We start from the raw sequence: 26,597 nt of genomic DNA, 5'->3' as shown, positions 1-26,597 counted from the left end.
ATTCTTTTTTTAAATCAATTCAGACTCATTGTAAATGGTTCCAATAAATGCAGGCACAGGGGAAGGATTTCTTTAGTATTATCAACAATGAGAGCAGCTCTGTGTACAACAGTAAAATGGGGAAGCAAACATTAGGATGGGATGGATGGTGTATTCAGAAGTGAATAGAAAGGTGAAGATAGGGTTGTGATGTGGGCACATAGATGAAAGGGAAGGAGGTAGAGATGAAAGGAACAAGGTATGGAGTCAATTGGAGCATGGTAGGGAGACAGAGAGAGAGAGACAAAGATTGGAGGTCTAGCTGGTAATCAGGTGAGTCATGTTTGGAGGAACTGTGCATGCACACATAATCGCAAACTTCCATGTAGCTGACCACTGCAGTGTCATTCATTGCATTCTGAAGTTGGATCTTTCACAGTTTAAACCTTCATATTTCCCAGCACTGTGCAAGGAATTCTGCCTTCTGATCCTTGTCCGGGTTAGACCTGGCAGCAGTTCAGCTTCTTCAGTTATTCTACTCCATTTGATGGAGAAGAATTGTTCATTGTCGCATCTGAGAGAAGTGGGTTTCTGGCAGTTCATATTTTTATTACTATGCAATTTGCACAGGGATTCCTTGAAAATCTTTCAGGAGATGCACTCAGATCTGGAGTAGGTTCAACAAGTAGATGAGCAAGTAAATTCTGCTCATCATAGTAAAGTATTTCTCAACTACATCATGGAGAGAACAGCGAACCTAGCAATGTAAATAGGTAGAGAGCATATACAGGCAAGGGGAGAAGTTGGGATCCCATTACATGCTTTATATTTTTTAATCTCCTACTGAAACTCTCCTGCAAATATGCTGAGGAAGGTTAATGATGGTTTGAATAGCACATGGATATTCATTCTCAGCTACAGTGACTATATTAGTGCATGGAAGTTTTGTTCTACAGGATTTGTTAACTGGTCAATTGACAAAGTAAGTGTGATTCAAATACTGCAGTTAGTTTTGCTTCAGGTTGCTGCCTCTAGCTGACTTTTGCCTAAGATTACTGAAAATTGAAGCAAATACTTTGCACTTAATGGAAGAGGATGAAGTATTGGTACACATTTCAATGCCTACAGACCAGATCTAGTCTGAAAGAGTTTTTTTTTGTTGGAGCAATACACAAGGGTGCTGTAAGAACCAATGGATCAGACAGCATCTATGGAGGGAAATAGACAATCATCGTTTCATGTAAAGATCCACACTATCGTACCTATTTTTTTCTTTCCTCTCCCAGATCCAACAAGCTGGAAGTACAGACTGAGGATGGATGAGAGATCCTGTGACATAACTTCATTTTCTTCTTGCAGATCCAGAGATCTTGGGCAACACATACAAAATGCCGGAGGACCTCAGCAGGTCAGCCAATGTTTTTAATTTTCTAAAAGACATCCTTTCCTCTCTGATTTGTAAACCCTCCATAACGTAGATGCACAGAACATCTGAAAATTAATTGACTCTGTACTTGCAATCTATTGCATTATCTTTACCTTCTGGAAGTAATAAGACCATTCTCAGACATAACATTTTGGGTGCTCCTATGGGCCTATCCCTCTCTCCAAGAAATCACCAGATTTAGACTAATAGGCAGGTTCTCTTAAGCAGAGGTATTGCATGTTGTCTCAGCAATGAATGAAGAGCTGTAGACTTCTTAGCACACACTGAATCTGAGCTGTTTATGAAATGGTTTAGATGCAGGCTGGGAGAAGCTCTGCAGTGCATTTACCATTGATCAAATGGAAGCAGTGATGGAAAACTCTACACTTGGAAACTGGAAGTGTGAAGTACAATAATACAAAGAGAAATTACACCTGATAAATTCTTCCCTCTGTCTTCCTTTCCTGGATCCAAAACCTGAAACACCATCCAATCAATCTGTGAATTGTGTCCAATTGCTGACTTTGCTTTGTTGCTGCTGCTATTGGAAATTCCATTGATAATGGCGGGGGGGGGAATTATGATGTGTAGAAATCAACAACTATAATCTATCTAATATTGAATCTATTTCTTTTACAGCAATTGCTCCTCTTAGCATTACGTATTGGTTTGTTGTCTACGCATGCGCAGTTTCGCTCTCACTCCAATGTGAATGCATCAAGCAATCTCCCTTGTGTGCTCTTATTTAATAGATATGTAGTTGCAAAGACACAACAAATTAGCAATAGGCATTAACCTGAATGTCAGAAAATACCATCATGAACTGCACTGACATTTATGGAACGAAACAATGAGAGGAAAGAGTTAAGCAGTACAGAGAAAGCTGTCACAGATGCTAACAAAGGGACGTGTGAGTAACAGTGCACGGCACACAGTGAAAGATGCAACTTGCACACTTAAAGTGAAAATAACATGGCAATGGATTCAGTCAGGAAAGTTGAATTTGATAGTGCGAAGGAAGACTGGGAGTTGTATATAGAGATGGCTAAACTGTATTGTAAGGTGAACGTCATGGTTGAGCAAAAGAAAGCCCCCACACTTTTTAGCTTAATCAGTGTAAGAACCTATAGTCCCTTACACAACTTAATAACCCCTGAAAAACCACCAAACAAAACATTCAATAAAATTGTTAGAATTTTACAAAATCACTTGAGCCATAACTGCTGGTAATAGCTGAGAGATTTAGATTTTACAAAAGGAACAGATCAAAGGATGAAAGTGTTTCTGAATACATCGCAGAATAGCGCAAAGTTCTCAGCATTGTCACTTTAGAAATGGACTTTCTGACGCATTAAGGGACAGGATTGTATGAGGCATGCCTAGAGAAAACACGCAAAAGAGGCTACGGGCAAAAAGAGACCTAAATTTAGAACAGGCATTAACCATTGCAGTATATTTAGAGACTACAGCAAAGGATAGATCATAGAAATCTAAAGTATATTACAAGCCCTTCAACCCATAATGTTGTGATGACCATGTAATTTACTTTAGAAACTGCTTAGAAGTACCCTACCCAATAGCCCTGTACTTTTCTAAGCTCCATGTATCTATCTAAGAGTGTCTTAAAAGACCCTATTATATCCACCTCCACACTGTACCCATCACTCTGTGTGTGAAAAACTTATCAAAGTGTCTTATCATCTTATACACCTCTTTCAGGTCACCCCTCATCTTTCATCACTCCAAGGAGAAAAGGCCAAGTTCACTCAACCTATTCTCATAAGGTAGGCTCTTCAATCCAGGCAACATGCTTGTAAATCTCCTCTGCACTCTTTCTATGGTTTCCACATCCTTCCTGTAGTGAGGTGACCAGAACCGACACAGTACTCCAAGTAGGGTCTGACCAAGGTCTCACATTACCTCTCGGCTTTTGAACTCAATCCCATGTTTGATGAAGGCCAACACACCATACACCTTCTTAACAACACTGTCAACCAGCACAGCATCCTTGAGTGTGCTATAGACACAGACCCCAAGATCTCTCTGATCATTTACATCACCAAGAGTCTTACCATTAATATATTCTGACTTCAAGTTTGACCTACTGAAATGAACCACTTCACACTTATCTGAGTTTAGCTCTATCTGCTACTTCTCAGCCCAGTTCTGCATCCTATCGTCTTCCAGCTGTAACCTCTGACAAACTGTGGTAAACTATGTTTATCTGTCTGGACACGCCCCTCTGCTGACTGCTCGTGTGGCTCCTCCCACAGACCCCTGGATAAGGCTGATTGTGTCACTGCTCCTACCACAGTCCAGGGCGGTCATCCAGCATGGACGTGCTCCATTTTACTGCTAATAAAAGCCTTTCAGTATTTACTCTACTTCCAGTCTTTTGGAGTTATTGATAGTGCATAACAAACCTGCAAACTCTCCACAACATCCCCAACCCTTGAGTCAACAGCAAACTTACTAACTGACCCATCTACTTGTTTATCCTGGTTATTTATAAAAATCACAGAGGAGATGTCACAGAACAGATCCCTGTGGAACGCCACTGTTACCAACCTCCATGCAGAATACGAACCATCTACAACCACCCTTTGCGTTCTGTGGGCAAGCCAATTCTGGATCCACAAAGCAAGGTCTCCTTGGATGCCATGCCTCCTTACTTTCTGATTGAGCTTTGCACAGGGAACCTTATCAAATGCCTTACTGAAATCCATATATACTACATCCACTGTTCTACCTTTATCAATGTGTTTTATTACTTCATCAAAGAATACAATCAGGCTCGTAAGGCATGATCTGCTCTTGGCAAAGCTATGCTGACTGTCCTTAATCAGATTATGTCTCTCTAAATGCTATTAAATTCTGTTACTCAGACTATCTCCAAAGAACTTGCCCAGCAGTGAAGTAAAACTCACTGGTCTATAATTTCCTGGGTTTTCTCTACTCCCTTTCTTGAGCAAGGGAACACCATTTGCAACCCTCCAATTCTCCAGTACTTTTCTGGATGCAATAAAAAACATCGCTAGAGGGTCAGCAATCTCCTCTGTCACTTCCTGTTGTAGCCTGGGGTATCCAAACCTTCAGGAAGTCCATTAAAGCTATGGACAAGGAGGACATTTCTCCACAGCAGAAGGTGGACAATTTCTTTTTTGTGTATTGGAAATCTATAAATGCGATGACACGTCAAACACCTGCAATGCTCTTCATGACCAGAAAATCTGGGTTCTTGCATAGACCTCCAGAAACCGGATTTATGCAGGGAAGTGCAGAATAAACAGTTCAACTTGTTGCCAAGTAAATCAGCTAGGGGTTTAGAGATTGGACAGGAAGTCAGCACGTGATTACCGAGAAGAAAAGTAAGTCCCCGGTAGGATAGCTACAAGAACTTGACTGCTGATGTACACAATTGGGGATCATTCATGGAGACATCATGTGGACCAGATTCTGGATGCAGAACTGAAGAACACACCTGAGTCGACTACATTCAACAAGATGGACACTTAACAGTCACCAAACCTACCTCTCAGTGATGATCATGTCACTCACATCAACATGACACGTGAAACCGAGTATGTTGCCTTAGACAGGACACCTATTAATCCTGAGGTCACTCCACAGGTCAAAAGGGGTTTTCCTGAAAGAAACAGAGCACCACCCAAAAGAATGAATTTTTAGAACTATCAGGTTAGTTAGTTATTATAAAATCATGTTTATTTGGAATATGGTTTATGAAAGGGAAATTGAATGCTTTGTACCTATACCGGTTTATGTTGCATTAATCTAAAGGGGGAGGAAGTGTAATGTATGGATCTATTTCTTTTAGAGCAATGACTCCCCTTAACACTACATATTGATCTGTTGTCTACGCAAGGGCATTGATCTGTTGTCTCTGCACGTGCATTGTTCTCTGTCGCTGCAACGTGAATGCACCGATAAAGCCATCTCCCAGGTGTGTGCATTATTTAATTGATATACATCCAGGGAGAGATCTGTGATCTGTTCCTATGGAAAGAAGTTTCATTAATTTCCAAAGTAAATGTTTTTCCCATCCTTTACACCTACAGTTAAGATGTTTGATTTTAATGAGTTTAATTTCAATGAAGCTGATAAGCTATTATAAAACTGATTAAGCTGCAAGTAGAGTATTGGGTCCCATTGTGGTCACCTCTCTTCAGGAAGTTATTGGAGATGGTGCATTAAAGAGCCAGGATTCTAGATTTCAGCAATAATGTTAGACTATGTGAATAAGGGTTGCCTTTTTGGAACCAAGATAGCGGAGAAGAGAAAGATTATTGGTGAATATGGTTATGACTATTTTAGAGTAAGTGAAGTGAAGCTTCAAATACCAGTGGCAGGTAGATACAAATTTCTAGCTGGGGGCAGAAAAAATAACAGGGATGTGAGATATGGTTTACCCTACACACAGATTAGTTATGATTTCAGACTCTCTGCTTTAAGAATGGTGCAAACACAGTCAATCACAATTGTCAAAGGGAACTGGACAAACACTTGAAGGAAATGATTTGCATAGTTGTGGGATCAGAACAGGAAAATGGAACTCTGGTTGGCCTTGAATCCTGCTCTAATTCATTAAGATTTTGATAAAGTTCAGTAGTAACTCTAGCCATACTGATCCCTAACCCTATATATCATGGGACTTAAGAATATGTCAAATGTGGAGGAAATTTGGCATTAAGGTAGATGATCAGCTGTAATCTTTAAAAACGGTAGATTTAATGAGCCAAGTAATCTACCCCTGCTCTTATTCCTTATGTTTGTAACAGAAAATGTCCACATATGCAGAAAGATACTGCAAAATCACTGAAATGATGACTTTTATTAACATTATAATGAATAGTTCTCATAGAAAGCGTTGTTCAATTACTCAGTGTACAAACACTATTTGACTACAGTTAAGGATAATTCAATCCATTAACATTTTTTTTTCAATTTGTATTGCTTGAATTTAATTTTCAAAATATGTCAGAAGAATCTATCAATCTCTAGTGTCTTTTTATCAATTAACTTTTCATTGACTTTGGTGTTTACCATAGCCAATGGGCTGCTATCAACAAATTGGAATAAACTTTACATTCTTCGCTATGCTGAATTTAACTGAGAGTAGCCAATGAACCCAGATCCCCAATGATCATACTATTTCCAATAATTTATTTCTAATTTTTCTCCTCACTTCCAACCCCTATTCACTTGTTATTTGATTCCTCAGTCTACCTCTTAAAGTAAATGGAACAAGCCAGACTATAAACCACTTCTGCAGTTATAAATCAAACAACCCAGACAGTGTTTGAGAAGTCTTTTGTGTTCTTCACTAGTGCAGTTGTTATTTTTACTTTGCTAATGCTGTTAAATGTACCAGTGACCTGAACAACTTTAGACAAATTGGGATTATATTTTTTATAGAACACACAAGTGCAATTATGAAGAAAGCATGGCTTTCTTTTCTACTTTTCTAGAAATTTGCAAAGATTAAACATGACATCAAAAGCTTTGACAAACTTCCATTTGTGTGGTGGATAGTGCATTGACGGGTTGCCTCACAGCATGGTACAGAAATACCAATGCCCTTGAATGGAAAATCCTACAAAATAGTGGAGACAAACCCAATTCATCGTCGGTATCCTCCATTGAGCACATCTACATGGAACACTGGCACAGGAAAGCAGCATCCATCATTAGGGACTCCCACCACCTAGGACAAGCTCTGTTCTTGCTGCTGCCATCAGGAAGGAGGTACAGGACTCTTAGGACTCACATAGCCAGATTCAGGTACAGTTATTACCTACCTTTCAACCATCAGGCTCTTGAGCCAGTGAGGATAACATTCAACTTCACTTACCCCATTACTGAAGTGTTCCCACAACCTATGGACTCACTTACAAGGACTCTTCACCTCATGTTCTCAATATTTATTGCTTATTTCTTTATTTTGTATTTGCACAGCTTGTTGTCTTTTGCACATTGGTTGTTTGTCTGCCCTGTTGGATGCAGTCTTTTGTTGGTTCTATTATGGATTTACTGAATATGTCCACAAGAAAATGAATCTTATGGTTTTATATGGTGACATATATATACACTTTGATAGTAAAATTTACTTTGAACCTTTTTCTGGCAGATTTACTACTGGTTCCTGATTTGATCCAAAGACCATAACTCGGGTGAAAAAAGCCGTTTTGCCCCTTCAGATTAATCCATCCCAATCTTGTAATTCTATTATTGAGGAATCTCTGCAATTTCATCTTCATATTATTGCAAATGTGTCCCTCTGAGTATGTTCCAAGTCCATTAAGGCAATGTTGACTGCAAGTTAGTCAATAAATCATTGGATAACAAATCAGGAGCATTTCCCATTGTTCGAGGCCATGTATTTTCATTTAGTTAAGGTACAGTAGTGCTCAACAAATTCTTTCCATTGTCATGGAAATGGATTGCTCTAAATTTTGAAGTGTGCATTGATGATGGAAATATGAAGCTCAGTTGAATTTGATCCCATTTCTGTCTCCAGCTCAGAACTAAAAAAACTAACAAAAAATACTTGCTAGAAGGCAGGTACTTCACTCTTGCCTTAAAATTATTCCCTTCAGTAAAATACAGAAGATCAGGCCAGTATAGACTAAAAGGGCCAAAAGGCCTGTTTCTATGCTATAGTATTCTATGACAATATTTGAAATACAGGAGATGTGCTAAAATGTCTGCAGGCATTCTAACCAGTCAAACAAATGTAATTATATTCCACTGAGTATAATAAAAATGAAAAATGCTGGAAACACTCATCAGATCAAACAGCATTTGCAAAGAAAAATAATCCAGATGAACGTTTCAGTTTAAATAACCTTAGGGCAGCAGAGTGTTACAGCTGCTAGGAAGCAAGTGGATAGGCTGTTGAAGAAGGCATATGGCATGCACGTCTTCCTAGATTAGAACATAAGATATAAGAGCTGGAAGAGTATGTTATAACTTTACAAAGCACAGATTAGGCCACACTCAAAACATTGTGTACTTTTCTGGTTCCTTCTGGTTGAAGGAACGTTATTGCAACAGAGAGGGTGCAAAGGAGATTTATCATGTTTTTGCCTGGAAGTAAGTATTTTTGTAGTTAAGAGAGAGTGAATAGGTACATAGGCTAATTTTCTCTGGAGTGAAGGAGGCTGAAGAGTGTCTTAATAGAAAAATAAAAGATATTTGGATAGGATGGACAGTCAAAATCGTTTTCTTATGGTAGGAGCATCAAAAGCAAGAAGGCATAGTGAATGAGAGATTCTCATTGTCTGAAGCTTTAATTGTCCATCTTATTCACATGCTGATCTATCTGTGAACTCCTGCAAAGAGATCACCTAATCTAATGTCTTCAGTGTAAAGGTTACATAGTGAACACCTAATGCAGTACAAGAGTCAATGATATACAAGTGATTTGCTGCTTCACCTGGAAAGACTGCTTGTGTCCCTGAACAATAGCAAGGGAAGAGTTGGAGGGACCAGTACAACATCTCTGACAGTTGGTTGGGAAAATGCCATAAAACGTGGGGTTTGGATGAGATGGCATACTAGGGAACCGTGAAAGTAATGGTTCTTTCAGAATGTTGGGAAAATGATGGAAGACAAAATACTGGTGAAATCTCAGGTAGTTAAAATTGCAAGGACAGAAAGAAAGTTGAGGACAAGGGAAACACTATTTCCACTGTCCAAGGCGGGCGGGGATATAATTAGACGTGCAGAAATAGATGAGATGCAGTAAAGGGCTCTGTCAACTCTAGTAGAAGGGAGTTCATAGTTTGGAAGTAGGAAGACATCCTGGAAGTATCTGTGAAAAGTCTTCTCAGAGAGTTATGAAGGATGTGGAGCCACTGGAAAAGTGGAAGAGAGGGAGAAAGAATAGATGAGGCAGCTGCAGGAGTCGGTCATAGATCTTTGATACCAACCTTTAATATTCATTGGAGATAGAGAGATCCAGAAAAGAAAGGGAAGTTTCCAAGGTGAACAACATGAATGTGAGCACAGGCTGGAAATTAGCAGCAAGACTAATAAATTTTTGAGGTCAGTATGAGTGCAGGAAGCAACACCAACACAGTTGTCAATGTACCAGAGAAAGTGTTTTAGGGTTAGGTCTCGGAGTTATTGAAAGAGAAATTGAAGGAGAAGAATTTGAAAAAAAATGTCCACTGTCTGTTTATCACAAAGTTACAGGTAAAGCGTGGACCCATGCATGATCCCATAACTATATCTTCAATACAACAAAAACAAGCGGTGTTGAAAGAAAAGTTATTCAAAGTTAGAATAAGTTAATCAGAACTAATGTAATCTATGTGAAAATGGGGAACTGGTTTGGCCCCTGTTAAAGGAAGAAGTGGACAGTCCTCTGACCATTCTACTGAGGATTGGAGATTTAGTGGGATTATACATTCATGCCAAATACAAGTTGGTTGGGCCAGGAAAATGGGAACTGACTAAACAGTAGGGGGCATTAGAGAGGGCACAGTTGGAAGTAAAAAAATAACTGTACTAGGGAGGAGTAATGAAGTTTGGACAAAATAAGTTCAGTGGAGCCCAGACAGTCCTTTCTGTGGATATTAAGCAGGAAGTAGAGTTGGCTAAGCAGGACTATAAGACTATATATGTTAAATGTGTCAGAATTCAAGCAAAGGAGATACAACTAAAGTAATATATATTTTAATGTTTCATTTGTACAAGGGGAGGATATAAACAAAATCAGTGTTATGACAGGAGATGGGGCAGATATGTAGCTCCCTGGTTGTGAAATGTCAATGATGTAAATTGATCGTTCAAGGATTCATGATTACTTAATGTTATTTCCAGTACAGAAATGTAAAGAAGAACAAAGTAATTGTTACGCTGGATCTGATAGAACACAAACAAAAATCATAATAAGATAAAGAATACAATAGATGTAAATATATAAGATCACATAAACATAGATTGGTTGTATGTCAACAAAGTGATGCTAGGGCACAGGACTGTCTGTCTGTACACAAGGTGACTGACAGGAAGTGATAAGGTAGTGATGGCTGAGGTGGGTTAGTGGGTAATGGATTTTGATCGTCAGGATTGTTGATCCCTGTGTAATGTCCTCCTTTGAATGTTTAGAAGTCAATCTTCAAGCTACAAAGGTAATGACAAAATGCTGCCAATTTAAAGCTGTCACTAAGAGACTGCAGATTGGCATTTCCATATGTTAACTGTTGTTTCTATATGTTATTCGATCAAATAAAGTCCTGAAATAGGAAGTGGTTGAAGCAAAGGCTAATCCATCCATTAAGGGAAAAAAGGTTGAAACACTAAAACAGAGAAAGATACAGGGTATTGGGAAGAGGACAGATTTATGAGTTTAGACTTAAATTGCTTGAGTTAAAAACTGATATTGGTGCAATTGGTCAAATAATCTCCTTCTGTGCTTATAATTTTCATGGTTTTATGGTTCCCAAGGTTAAAGATAATATGACTGATTGGTAATCAGTTTTCTTGTTTAATGTGTGAACTTATAGAATGAAATAAGTCAGAGTTTAATTACTTTTTCTGGCTCCATTCAGAAACGAGAACGACTTGTCCAGCTTGTTTTCTGTTACATAATTCTAAAGTATAATTGTTGTAAGTTCTGTCACATCATAGACACTAAGATTTATTTTTGTTACTTTCTTGTGGTGTATCTTTCTTAACACTTGCAGCTTATCAGTGTTGTGTTTAATTTTAAAACGACTTAGCAAATTGCATTACCAGTCTAAGTTCCTCTAAGGTCACAGCTGCATCCTCCCTCTCCACCGAGATTCTGATTTTTTTGGTCATGTCAGCAAATCCATCAAGATTACACTTACACCAGGTGTTTCCTCTGGGTTTCTGCTGATCAGGCACAGTAGGTTGGTATATTGGTGGTAGGTGGGCAGAAAAACCAATTGCAAATCCATCCATGATCCTGCCAGTCTTGTTCTGAACTCACAATGACAAATCAGCAAAAGTTCCAAGTAATGGTTGTATGGAACATAATGTAGCTCACATGCTCTTTCATCTGGGAAATTTGTTTTATCCCCTACATAAATTCCTTTTTCTCACAAATATTCTTTCCTCCTTGTTACTTAACCAGCTTCGAATCTGGATTAATATTCAAAATGTACTTTTTCCCCAATAGAAGTCTTTCATGGGGAAGTTTATTTCAGAAGATTTATAAGGATCCAGTAAAATCTTCCATCATAATGTGGTGTAATGCCAGCCAAGGCACCTTTGTCATAAAGGATCTTCAGAGACACTGTAATTGTTTTAGCACAGAACAAATTTAGCATGTTTAAGTTGGCCCAAATGATTATCAGCAAAATCCCTTTTGTCGCAGTTGGTCTATGGAACTTCATAAGTTCCTTAAATGTGAGGAGGATTCTGCCTTTTTTACCATCCATTCAAGCCTCATCACACAAAGATCTCCAAGTCCTTTCTAATTGTTCATTAAATCATTCTGGTTCATTGTGTATAAAGGTATTATTACACAGGAGGCCTTCCATTCTACCTTTTTAAAATCTTGACCAATGGTTTACTGAATGATTTTAGAGATTGATTCCTAAATTTAATTATTGATCTTTCTATGGACAGAAGAGTAGAAAAGCTAAAAATCCAAACTTCTTTACCAACTTCTGTAGAAATTATCCTGTTTAAACCTTTCCACATTAGAGGAACATCCCATCAACTCTCTTGCCAAAGCTCTACAATTCCCCTTAAACAACCTTAGGCTCCTCAAATAATTACCTTTGTACATTCCATATCTTCCCCTTGCCTCTGATTTCCTCTGGACTCAACTATTTCTGCCTTCAATAACACTACCTTCCTCCTGATGCCCTCAGCTTTCATCACTAAGACTTCAGAGATTCTATTGATCAAAATCGAACAGGACCTTCTACTAGTCAAATCATCCTTACCAGCAAACAATGCAGCTGCATTAGCCAACTGTGCCAAGTAAATACCATATTCCTATTACAAACAGGAGAAAATCTGCAGGTGCTGGAAATCCAAGCCACACACACAAAATGCTGGAGGAACTCAGCAGGCCAGGCAGCATCTGGTTAACATTTTGGGCTGAACTACAACTGTATTCCTATTCCCTAGTATCACTAATAACATGATTCTTGAGATTAACATCCACAGTTGTACCAATTTTCTCACTACTGCTCACATCTGGAGTAATAGCACATTAACAACACCCCTGTTTTCTAATTGTTCACTACTGTCCATTAGCTCATGTTCTCTATCACTAATACCAAGACAGTTTGCATCAATGAAATCCACATCATCAGTGTTCTTATGACCTCCTATAGAATCCAATCTTGACTGCCTCACCAACAATACTCAAAAGTTTGTTAACCTAGTTTCCAACTCTTCTGTAACACATTCATTTATTATCCTCTATATTTTCGACTCTGCTCAAGAAGCTCGATCCTCTAATATCCACTCCAATTGACATCTACCTCACTTTATTACTCAGTTCACTGCACTAACATCATTAATATCTGCAGCTACTGCCTTATCATTTTGAGACATGGGATGTCTATTCCTCTCATGTTGACTTGATTCAGTCTTAGAATCCAACAACAGATTGCACACTTACACTGAAACAGATAATCCACTGTTATCCGCCATAACCCATCACCAGTGTCAAGTTCAAATTCAATTCTCGTTCAACCATACCTGAATACCCATGAATACAGCTAAACAAAACAGTGTTCCTCCAGGGCAAAGGTGCAAAACACAGCACCAACAATCATACAGAGTACAAGGCACAAATAAAATAGCAATAAACATACAGTTACACATAAAAATATACTATAGCCCAAATCTCTGAGTAACATATCCTGTAAATTATGGTGCATGGGTGTTGTCGGCAAGAACAAGCCATCAACAGTCCACAGACAAACACACACACGCAATCAAAATTGTCTTCCACCAAGCAAACAATAGAGGGCAGCGTTGATGAGAGAGGCCTGACCCAATCCAATAAGGAAGGCATGCCACACCGCCTCTAACATGTTCTCTCCTGGGCAGCAGCAACTGGTGACACCATGGCATGAAGCTTAGTTCTTGCTACAACTGAGGCTAATTAGCTCCACCGCTGCTGTTCTCACCGATAATCCAGTAAAGTATTCTATTTTACCAATGTCCTACAGGCTCTCACAGTCTCAAGAAAAATGTCCAGGACAATCAGTTGCTGTTAGACTGCACACCACCTCATGCACCAACTCCAACACCTTTCTATAGCAGACAGCAACACAATCCAAAGACAGTCCAGCTCATAGAAGTTATTCCCACAATTACCTTTATCGGTGTCCTGGTGTTGTCAAGTCTTTAATTTGTCATCTTCTTTACTCTCAACCACACACACTTCTATAAAGAAGGTAAGACAGTGACTATACTTCATTAGGAGTTTGAAGAGATTTAATATGTCAACAAATACACTCAAAAACTTCAAAAGATATACTGTGGAGAGCATTCTGACAGGCTGCATCACTGTCTGGTATGGGGGTGGGGGCGGGGGCTATTGCACAGGACTGAAAGAAGCTGCAGATGGTTGTAAATTTAGTCAGCTGCATCTTGTGTACTAGCCTACAAAGTACCCAGGATATCTTCAAGGAGCAATGTTTTTGAAAGGCAGCATCCATTAATAAGTACCCCCAGCATCCAAGGCATGCCCTTTTCTCACTGTTACCATCAGGTAGGAGGTATAGAATCCTGAAGGCACACACTCAGCGATTCAGGAACAGCTTTTTCCCATTTGCCTTCTGATTCCTAAATGGACATTGAACCCGTGAACACTACCTCACTTTTTAAATATATATAATTTCTGTTTTTGTATGATTTTTAATTTATTCAATATACATATACTGTAATTTATTTATGTATGTTCTCTTCTATATTATGTATTGCATTGAACTATTGTTGCAAATTTAACAAATTTCACGACACATGCCGGTGATGATAAACCTGATTCTGATTCTGACATAATTCAAACTGCACCATTAACAGGATACCTTTTAAAATTAGCCCAAATTTCATTAACTTTATTAGAACTACTAAAACCATTAAAACTTTTACAAGTCATGCCAAAGAGAAATTATTAGCATTTCATTCACTGGATTGTGAATGAAAATCCTCACGTCCTGTCTGTTTCCTTCAAATGATATTTAAGTGAGTGAGTCTCTCCCAGCTTCTGGAGGCTTCAGCTCATGCTGCATGTAACTCACAAATTTGCAGACAGCTACATGTGGAAATACTGATACTTCTCTATAAAATCTGAGTCATTAAAACCACTATTAAGTCTCATTATCTATTGCTTTGAAAATTCTGACACTTTTGCATCCCTCAGTTTATTTTTTTGTACTGTTAACATATTAATGTCTTCTTATTTTTAGTTACTTGGGTAAATGAGTAGGCATCTCCAAAGATTTTGACAAGGCCTGTCATGATTAATTTCTAAACATGTGCAATTGAAGTTATGCTTAGTTGTTCTCAAAACATTCTATGTTTTCTTGAGATGATGGCTAATCAAGCAATTCATGTTCAGCTGATTGAAGAATTTCAGATTTCCCATTTTGTTCGTTTTCCTGTTCCTTTTGTACAACAATGGACGTGATTTTTTTTGATTTTGTAATTCAAAATAATTACAGATATTACCCTATACTTTTGACAGGCAAGTTTTCTGTTGCCGTTTGGGACGCATGGTAGTGCCAAACTGAATAATGCTGCAAATCTTCATGAAAAACTTATTTGCTCTTTCCTGTCTTAAGTCTTGGATATTAAGGGATCAGCAGATGATTCTCCTGTTTTTCTTCCACCAGTCATTTAAGTATAATCCCATAGAATCTATGTAAGTTTAGCATTCATCCAATTCACATGCCTGACATTATTTTTTTTCTGATGGTTTAATCAATGATTTGTGTCCCCCAGAATCTAAGATAACAGTCATATAGCTGAGTATGCTCATTTGCTTGCATCTAGGTAATTTCCATCCTGCACTATGTTCTGAATAATGGCAATATTTTCATTATAATTGGATACAGTTGAAAATATTTTCACTCCCAGATTACAAACAATATTCATGGACAGCTTTTTCCAAAAATTTTGTAAAGTTCCACAGTAAAATTAAACCAGTTGTTATTAATCTCGAGTTATTAGTTAGGGTATTTTAGTTTCATACTCCTTTTAATATATCAGTGATGTGACCATCATATTATTCAAGCTGACACACTATCAATAGGATCCTTAGCATCATTAAAATTACCATTATCTTTATTAATTTTATTAGAACTACCAACACCATTAAAACCACTAGAAAACATCTGAAAACCTCTACAAAACACATTAAAGAGAACTAACGTGATAAAACATTCAGAATTATGGGTGCTAATGTTGAAGTTTACAAGACAACTTGTAACCAAACTGCTACCAAAATCCATAAGTAACAATTTCCAATGAACAATGTGCATCAATTTGCATCATAATAAGCGATTTCCTGATTCCTCACGTTTCTTTCATAAAAAGAGACCTCCTAAGTATCAACAGTATTAGATTCTAAACAAATCTTTTTTATCTATTTCAATATTAATATTTTAATTTACCGATTCAATATCACTCCAATAATATGGTTTGAGGCAGTCTGATAGACACAGAATCTTTACCACCTCCTCAGAGTCATTTCGACCTGCATGAACCCTTCAACTTCTTTTACTTTTCAATGAATGAAAAGCTGTAACCAGAACCTTCCGTACAAGAGGAAGAGTCTCAGTCAGAAAAGTCGACTGCTTATTTATTTCCATAGGTGCTGCCTGACCTGTTGAGTTCTTCCAGCAATTTTTGATGTGTTGCTCTTCAAATAATTTTAAAATATTAATTTTAAAGGTGTGAATGATGTTTACAAATATAATAGTTCTTGATTACTTATTCGACTTTGTATTTTTGTCTGTTTATTTGCATAGCAATGTTCAAGCTAACACGGTCATCCTGAGCTAACCCTATTCAAAACTTACTGGAAAGAATCATGGATCACTTTAAATCACATTGTAATCAACAAAATATCATCCTGAATTTGAAATATTATTGTGATTAAAATTAATAGCATTATTCCACACCTCACCTTGGTGTCATGTCCTAAAAGAGTTGCTAGCCCTCATTCTATAATCCTTCTATTAGCGTGCTCAGTGTTATTGGACAGATTTCATGTTTTCTATGCTCATTTATCAATCTTTCCAATGCCAGCAGTTCTGACATATCCACCCTTTTCAGCAGGACATGCTTGAATGAATGTTTCTTTTCCGTGACGTTTCTCACACACACATGACCTCAGTAATACAGATTTACTTACATTCTTTCAGCAGGTGGTGAAGGAAGATAGTTGTGATCAACACCCTTTTTCCAACTATTTCTGGATTCTACTATTGAAACTGATGTTCCTATTGAACTGCAAATATTTTCATTGTATTTTCAGGTAATTTTCTCATTGAGATTGTATCTCATGTCTAATTTTATTTTAAGAAGGTACATTTAAAATTTGCAGATTTCTTACAAAAATATAAAATCACAGCCTGAGCTGATCTTTGACTATCTTGGCAAGAATTCAATCTGTTAAAAATCACACTAGATTTAACTAACAAAACAGGCTCAGTGCAGATTTGTACATTGTATACAGATTGTCCTGAATGATATGAATTATAATCCTCCAAGTCTTAATATTCCTGCACAGAGGAAGGAAGGAAAATGCTTTCACATATTTTGGTTGTATCCTTAGAAAACTTAATTTCTTTAAAAATATCTTTATCACATTTCTAAAATACAACTTGAGCTATCCCTCTGGCTATTTGTATTGGACAGAACACCTGATCTCCCTCTGGATCCTCACGTTATTAAGTTATTAGGCATCATGCTGGCATCTGCCAAGAAAAATACACTCCTTAATTTCTGATACACCCACTTTTTCAAAGGGAATCAAAATATTGATAGATATCAGACTTTGCAAAAGATTGACACATGCTGTTGTATACAGAGTGATTTAGTTTCAGAAAGATTCATCATCCTTAAACACTTAAAAGAAGAAAGGAAATGAAATGATTGGTGTGGGATAATGTATATACTTTTTCGTCTGATTCCTCTTCCTTTCCCATTTTCTCTTTAGTTTCCTTGCTGTTTTTTCTTCTGCAATTGTTGAATGCGTGTCTGTTTTTCCGCTTTTCATTCTCAAGTATTTGACTTCCCTTACATTCTTATGGAAAAGAGCAGTAGACCAGCAGTTAAGTGTTTACTTAATGCATAATTTCACAAAGAGACATTTGCAAACATAAAATATGCTGATTATGCTGCTTTAGGAGGATCACTCTGGCGGAGTTAATGGGCCCATTTTTTAACTTTTCCCTATCTCCCTCAAAATGCATGATCAGGAGGGGGCTACAAAAATATTATCAATTACTCCCGTGGATATGTCTGGAGATCAATGAGGGAAAAAGAAGAGAACAAAAAATTCAGCTGCAGCTGAGGGATACAGAATAGTTGGAAATTTAAAATAAATAAAAATGTTGAAAATCCACTTTTGCTCAGCCAGTACCTACAAAGTCAGAGAGACGGTTTAGTAAGTGGTTTCAGTACAAAAGATTCCCCCAGAAAAATAAAATTTAGAATACATAGACCGGTACAGCACAGTACAGGCCCTTCGACCTATGGTGTTGTGCCAACCTCTTGGCCTACTCTGAGATCAAGCCCATATTCCCTCCCATGTGGCCCACCATTCCTCTGAAAGAAGAGTTGAAAACTTTAGGTCTGAAATAATCATCTCAAACCTGTGGAATTACAAAGGAATGTTGGCTAATGTGGACTAGCAAATGGAATAGAAAGACAAGACCAGCAGTTCTAGACATACAAGAGGTAATTCATGAATCCCAGCAAAAATAAGCGATTCAACCATGGCTAACCAAGGAAATTAAGGGAGATAATAAAGTAAAGATGAAAACATATAAGGTGACATAAACTGATGGTTGGGATAAATTCAGAATCCAGAAAAGGGGGGCTAAAAATATAATTAGGAAGGGGGTAGAAGTATGAGGGCACAGAAGCAAGAATTATGACGGAAATCTTTCTGAGTCTTCAGGCTCCTATACACCCTCCCCAATGGTAGTAACGAGAGGAAGGCAAGTCCCAGGTGGTAAGGATCCTTAGTAATGGATGGGACCTTCTTTAGACATTGCCCCTTGAAGATGACTCCGATGGTGGGGATGGTTATTCCCATGGCAGAACTAGTTAACTCGACAACACTATGCAACGTCTTGCAATCTGTACATTGCAGCCCCCATACTAGGCTGTGATGCAACGGTCACAATGGTCTCCACCATACAAGTATCTTGGTGACATACCAAATCTTCCTGAAACTTCTAGTGAAGTAAAGCCAATTGTCTTAGTGATTGCGTAACTGTCCTGAGGCCAGGACAGATCCTCCCACATATTTATGACCAGGAACTTAAAGCTGCTCACTCTTTCCACTGTTGACCCCTCAATGAAGCTGGTGTGTGTTCTCCCAACTTTTCTTTCTAAAGTCCACGATCAATTCTTGTGTCTTTCTTAGGCTGTTATGACACCACACAACTAGACAGGCTATCTCACTTCTGTATACCACTGAAGTTTTACCAACAGTGGAGTCATCTGCAAATTTGTAGATGGTGTCCCAGCTACACAATCATGAATGTAGAGGGAATAAAGCAGTGGGCTAAACATGCATCTTTGTGGTGTGCTTGTGTTGATTGGTGACTAGTAAGAGTAGATATTACCGATCCACACTGACTGGTTTTGCAATAAGAAAGTTGAGGAACCAGTTGCAGAGGGAGGTCCAGAAGCCCATGATTTGAAGCTTAGTGATTAACACCAATGGGGATGTCCATAACTGATAAACAACACTGTGATGCATGTTTGTTGTTATCGTCCAGTATTTCAAGGCAGTGTGCAGTGCCAGTGAGATTTCTCTGCTGTAGACCTATTGTTTCAGTAGGCAAATTCCAGTAGGTCCAGGTCTTTGCTCATGTAGGACCCCATCCAACGTGGCATATCTACGTTCAGACCTTCCAGTTTCACAAGAACCTTCTCCCTAGTAATGATAACTTCACACACTTCATGACCCCTACCACCTAGAACTTCAACAGCACTGCTAATGCCTTCCAGAGTGAAGACTGAAGCAAGATACTTGTTCAGTTTGTCTGCCATTTTCTTGCCCCCCCCCCCCATCATCACTACTCTCCAGCATCATTTTTCAGCAGTCCAATATCAACTCTCACCTCCCTTATACACTTTATGTACAGTATCTGGAAAAAAAATCTTTTGGTATCCTCTTTAATATTCTTGGTGAGCTTACATTCTTATTTCATCTTTACCTTCTTAATGACTTCATTAGCTGCCTTCTGTTGGTTTTTAAAAGTTTCCCAATGCTCTAACTTCCCTCTAATTTTTGCTCTATTATATGCTCTGTCTTTGGTATTTATGTTGGCTCTGACTTCTCTTGTTAGCCACCGTTGCATCATCTTGCCTTTAGAATACTTCTTGCTCTTTGGGATGTATATATCCTGTGCCTTCTGAATTGTGTCCAGAAATTCCGGCCATTGCTGCTCTACCAGTGTTCTTTCCCAATCAATTCTAGCCAGCTCCTCTTTCATGCCTGTAATTCCCCTTAATCCACTGTAATATGTTCTCTCACTTTAAACTGTCTAATCAACTCTTGTTCACTGCACAACACACAATCCAGAATAGCTGGGTCCCCAGTGAGCTCATCTACCAACTGCTTTAAAAAGCCACCTCGTAGGCATTCTAGAAACTCCCCCTCTTGTGATCCAGCACCAACCTCATTTTCCCAATCTAACTGCATATTGAAATCCCTATTGTAACATTGACCTTTCCGCATGCATTTTCTATCTCCTATTGTAATTTGTAGACTGCATCCTTACTACTGTTTGGGGGTCTGTTAACAACTCCCATCAGGGTATTTTTACCTTTGTATTTATATTTAAATACTTAGTCAATGAAGGGTTGAGAGTTAGAGAGAGGCAGGAAAGTGGACTTCATAGAACAGTGCAGCACAGTGCAGACCCTACAGTTCACTACGTTGTGTCAATGTTTTAACCTACTCCAATATCAAGTTAAACCTTCCCGCTCCAATTTCTCTTTTTTTTATATCCATATACCTCTGGTAGGAGCAAATTGAAAGATCACACTGATTTGGTGTTTGAAAAGGAACGGGTGATTTATGAAAAACTGATGCTCACCAGGAGACCAGTCAAAGCTGATCTACCCGAGTATAAATTTGGTAGTTTTTATATACTCAGTTAATGAGATTTACCAGTAAAACTACATTTTGATAACAGAATGGTGGCTTCAAGGATATTTAATTAAGTAACGACTAGGTCCTGATTACAGAGTAAAACGATTGCCCACAGGTCTAACACTAAAACTAGTTTTCTATTACTAAACAGTGCACGATATAACATAAGTAATGAAATGCCTGAATTTCAGTCATCACTGCTGTATTGCCTGTCTCTACTTCTAGGCTTTGCGTTCCCTGTTATCACAGTAGCACAACCCACATCTCTATTTGCTAGTTACTAGCCGTCACTATTCTTTTCCCTACAACACCCTCCTCCTCCCCAAGGTCCTTAGCTTAAAATGGCCAATAGGGCCTAAAGATCTGATCCCTAACAATCGTCCTGTCGAAGGGCTTCAGCCCAAACCGTCGACTGTACTTTTTCCTAGATGCAGCCTGGCCGGCTGTTCCTCCAGCATTTTGTATCTGTGGATACCGAACAATACCCTTGCTGACGTACTAAACGACAGTTTCCCCCTAAGGCAGCACTTCCTTCTGCCTTTGTAGTTTACACCGTACAATATTGGTCATCAAACAATCAGCTATGCAGTGATAATCTGACAGAAGTCGAATCAGGAGTGGGTTTTATACATTTAAATCTCGATTCCAAATAGTCACAAAAGGAGGAATTCTCTGGATCCACCCCGGCTCCATTCTCGTGATCCGTTATCCCTTTTCGACAGTGCAACCCACTTCTTAATGACTTCCTTTCCCAATCAACAGCAAAGTATGGAATGTGTGGTAGCTCTGTGGCTACACATTTGTGCAATCCTTTGCTTGAATCACTACCATAAATGGTAAGCTACAGCGTTCCTTCTGCAGCAAACACGCAAACTCTGCCCCATAATCACTAATTCAATTGGGATGTCATAGCCAGTCGGACTGCATTGAAACCACCCCTTTTAATATGTTCTTGCTGATGGTGCGATGTAGGAGATGGCGCTCCTGAAAGTATTCGTCATTAACTGGCAATATGAACTGGAACAGTTAGCATGTGTATGTTCTGTCAGGCTTCTACATACAACATCTTCTGGACATGTCCCTTGGTGATATTGCATCCTCCCCCAACCCCCAGGGCATTTGTAACTCGATTGCGTTGCTGCTTAGAGATATCCAAGTTCCCTCGTGGTGTTCTCGGATATCATGCACTCTCATGATAGAGGACGCCCGATGGTCACCATGTGGAGGACTGCTGCAACACACAGTGAACTCCAAGTAACACGCACACTTAGTGCTGGAGGACCTCAGCAGACCAGGCAACATCTATGGAAATGAGTAAACAGTCGACGTTTCGGGCCAGGGCGTCGCCTGTTTACATTTTTCCATAGATGTCGCCTGGGCTGCTGAATTGTCGTTCAGACCGTGTGTTTTAATCAAGGCACCGGGAGTCATTGTTCACTCCATCAATAAGTTCATTAGTTATAACCTTAAATGGCTGCAATAGCTGGATTGGTTCCAACCCAACTTCTGCCCCCTGCTTCTCTATTCCACTAGTTTGTCCCAAGACACCACAATTTTGTTTTATAATCCCCTTCAACTTCCGCCGGAGGGAACTGATTTGCATGCTTATTTCTGTGATACCTAAAGTATGACTGTGGAAATCCCCGAACAACTAACTCTATCAAGCCCCTTTTTCCTTCTCTGCCTTTCTGCTCTAATTTTACTCTGAGTAACTTGTGTTCTTATCTAGCTTGTCTATAGAGTAAATGAAGGAAAAGGCGATTCATACTTCCTCTGCATAAACAAGGAACTCATTAAGCAGTCAAGTTAAAGACTACCTGCACGTCTCTGTCGCCTGGTGCTGGAGCAATCCTATCCTCCAATGCTAACCCTGCATCCACAGTGTCCCTCTGGCCCTCACTATACTGTGGTCCTCTTGTGGTAACAGAGGGACCAGCAGTGATCTACTCCCAGTCCTGTCGCGTTAGTGTACAAGTTTTATTGGCGCACTTAAGTGTGAATGGTTCGTTAATCCCATGTCTCGGCATAACAAATATAAACATGGAATTCCCCTCTTGGGCATGCCAGATGTCCTGCGAGCACAGTGTAGTTTTCAAATGTCCATTTCACAGTACCGCATGCTATCGCGTCCCCCATGTCAAAACGTGCTGGTTTGTTCATTGTTATTCACTCAGTTTATAGTTTGCATTTCACTTGCTCTCGACAGATTGCTCAAAAGAGTGACATATTCAGTTATCCAGATTCTTCTGAGCGCAGTCTGTTGGGTTCCATGTTTACTGGTCCTGTGGAAATATGTTTACATGGTTCAATCATTCCTGCTCAAGTTACCTTTTCAGTGTTTCCACTTTGGCCCTCCTTAGTTTCTCTGGTCAAGATTACCGCAAATGGTAACGTCCACCTGGATTGTAGTTCCGGTTTTGCTGGCACACTGTTAACCATTCCTTATCTCCCGCTTCTGGCAGGTTCCTCTTCACTTGGGAATTCTTGTGCTCTCAGTCCCGCATTCGCTGTCTATCAATGACTGTCCCTTTTAGATCACACAGACAAATGGCCAACTCCCGTACAAAATGGGTAATCCGGTCCTTACCACTGCAACTCATCAGACATCCCGTGTCCATATCCTCTGTTAGATGCATAACTCCTCCTGTCATTAATTCAAAAGGAGTAAATCTTCTCCCATAAGCAGGGCTCACTCATAGTTTCATCAGCAGTACTGGTAAGATCCTACCAATTCTCCCCAGCCCTATTAGGGCCTTCCATAGTTCCCTTTTATGATTCATTTTCTTATCCATGTCAGAGCTTTGAGGTTGGTATGGAATGTAAAACTTCTGTTTGACCCCCAGATTCATGTAAGCCTTCTTGATTGCCTTCCCAGTAAAGTATGTCACCAGATCAGAGTCTGGATAGTATTCCCCACCAAGGTTTTACCTCCTCAGCTGGTTACTGCCTTGGCAGAGTAATCCTGACACAGAATGTTTCCATCCATCTGGTGACAAGATCAACGATCACCAAATAATAACCCTAGACTGGGGTAATGGCCCTGTGAAGTCCATCTGAAGTTGCTCCCATGGGCCTTTAGACCTAAGCTGATGCCTTAGTTGGATTTTATCTGGTTTTCCTGTGTTACTCCGGGCACATGTTATATTGAACATGTTATAGGTCCTGCTGAAAGGTCTCAGCCCGAAACATCGACTGTACTCTTTTCCATACGTGCTGCTTAGCGTGCTGAGTTCCTCCAGCATTTTGTGTGTTACATGTTATGCATTCCTGGCAGAAATTAGCAATATTTCATCCCATCCACAGCCACCACCAGCATCTTTCTAGCTGGGTCCTCAATTTATCCTACCTTATGTCAGCTAAATCAGGATAGGTTTTCATCAGTGTAAGTTTTGCTAAATCCCATCTTTTTTTGCACCGCTCTTGCCTGTTCCCAAATCCACTTCTCCTTTTGCGTCACCTTTAATTCTCCCTCCTTTACCTCCCTGATCACCACTTGACTGGGACTGGAACAGATTCCTCCATAATTGCCATAGCTGCCTGATCCGCAAATGCATTTCCCTTTTGCTCGGGGTGTCTACCCTTCTCTGTGCCTTAATCTTTATGACTGCTGCTTGCCAGGGCAATTTAGCAGCTTCAACTGACTTCTTCACCATTTCTTGACAACCATATAACCATATGGTTATATGACAAGGTCACATACCATCTCCTTGCCCAAGCTGCTATCATGTGCAACTCCAAGTGAGTATCTGCTGTCTGTGAAAACGGTCACCCTTTGTCCTTTACCTAATTTAAGGGCCTCTGTCAGCACTTTTAGTTCTGTTGCTTGTTCTGACCTGTGGCTCAGGAACATTCCTCCTGACATTAGGTTCCCTCCTTTATCCCAAACAGCCCATCCTGTTCAAGGGTTACCGTGATGGTACTTCCTAGACCAATCTACAAAAAAGGTCATCACATCACTCCCCTCTAAGGGTGTTTCTCCTATGACTGATGCCACAGTCCCTTGCATTAGCTCCATGCACTCTTGTGGGGATCTATCCTGTCATATCAAACTGGATGGGTTAACCAAACTATCCCTTATTATCTCTACGTGTTTGTCAGCAGGTAAAAATAATGCCTCCCACTCTGCTCACCTGCTGGCAGCCACTTCCCATCGTTTTCCTGCCTCTAGGAGATTGACTGTGCTGTGAGATGTGTGCAAGACTTTAAGACCCATCAGAGTAATAGGCTCTGAAGACTATTGCATGCATACACCAATGCATTCCTATCACTACATGGTCCTTTTTTACAAAATAATATGCTACAGGCTGTATTTTGTCACCATGTTCTTGAAATACAACCTGGTTGTCACAAAAAAGAGATGGAACGGCCTGGTCTCTTCATGTCTGGCAAGCCCAATGCTGACATGGCAGCTAGGTTTGCTTTCGATATGAAATGGCCTGAACTAACTCTGGAGTCCAGTCCACCTGTTCTTTACTTTGTGTCTCTCTTACAAGCGCTTGCAGAGGTTCTGTGAGCTCAGTGTAACTTTCCACAAAGCTACATGGAACAGAGAAATCTACAGCACATGACAGGCTCTTCGGCCCACAATCTTGTGACAACCATGTAACCGACCCTGGCAGCTGCCTGGAATTTCTCTACCACATTGCTCTCTATTTGTCTAAGCTCCATGTGCCTAGGAGTCTCTTAAAAGGCCTTATTATTTCTGCCTCTACCACCTTCACTGGCAGTGCATTCCATGCACCCACCACTCTCTGTGTGAAACCCTAATTTAAGAGCTTTTAGCTAGAAAGAACTACAATCACTAAACAGCATTGAGGCAAGTGCAGTGGAAACAGACAAAGCAAAAGTATTTGTTCTTGCCATGTGGTGGCAGGAATGGAGACGGCCATTTTGTGGGACTGTCTTTGCAGCTGGTATTTTGTGAACTTTTGATGAATTGATTCTTGCTCAAGGATAACAATCAGTCACGTTGAATGTGGACACAAGGAGTTCCTGCTAATAATCTGCTAAACCTAAAACCATTCTCAGATAAGAAGCTGTTTATTATGTAAAATGGCAGGTTTACAGAAGAAACAGACTGTGATCTGGTCGGCTGGGCCCAGTGTTTAGTTGACCTGGTTAGACTGGTTTGAACAAGCCTGATTTGGACAAAACTAAAGAAGTCACCTAAGGTACAAAGCTGAAAGAAACGGCCATAAATCAATACTTGTTGTAGCCCTGGGCTACATCCACTGAGAACAGACACAGGCCAGTCAGATGACCTTGAGCCAACAAAATTGAAACATCTCAGATATTGACCTGTTGGGAAAATAATAAGAATGGAGGATTTTGGGAGCACAGGATCACATTGGCGAGGTACAGAGAGATCTGGGTCTGGGTGGTTAGCTGTTACTTCCCAGATTGAAGAATTCAGGGAAGTCTGCAAGTCTGGAGGATTAGCATTGTTTTGATTAGAGGGACTTCATTAGGAATCCATATTGGGTAATTGGCCACAAAAGGGCAAGTATGCTAGTCAGACCAGTGGTGAAGGGAAAACCACTGGAGAAGCTCTTTGAAAGATTGCTCAAGGAAAATTGTCAGACAAGAAATTTAAACAATTTCAGAAGCCAGTACCAGTTGACTGTTGAATTGAGGACTGAGCAGAATGTCGGCAGAAAGCTAAAATAGAGCAAGTAAGATCAGAAGATGTAAACACAGAATGCTGGTGAATATTGGTGAACAGTTAAATTGGGAATTAAGAATTGATATATTGCAAGATTAGAATATTTGGGGAGCAATCCAAAAAGCTGCTTTTAATAACAAGACTGCTTTCTTTTTACAGAACATGAAAAT

The sequence above is a fragment of the Hypanus sabinus genome, chromosome 10, assembly GCF_030144855.1.
Source record: "Hypanus sabinus isolate sHypSab1 chromosome 10, sHypSab1.hap1, whole genome shotgun sequence".
NCBI lineage: Eukaryota > Metazoa > Chordata > Chondrichthyes > Myliobatiformes > Dasyatidae > Hypanus > Hypanus sabinus.
This window is presented reverse-complemented; position numbering follows the sequence as displayed.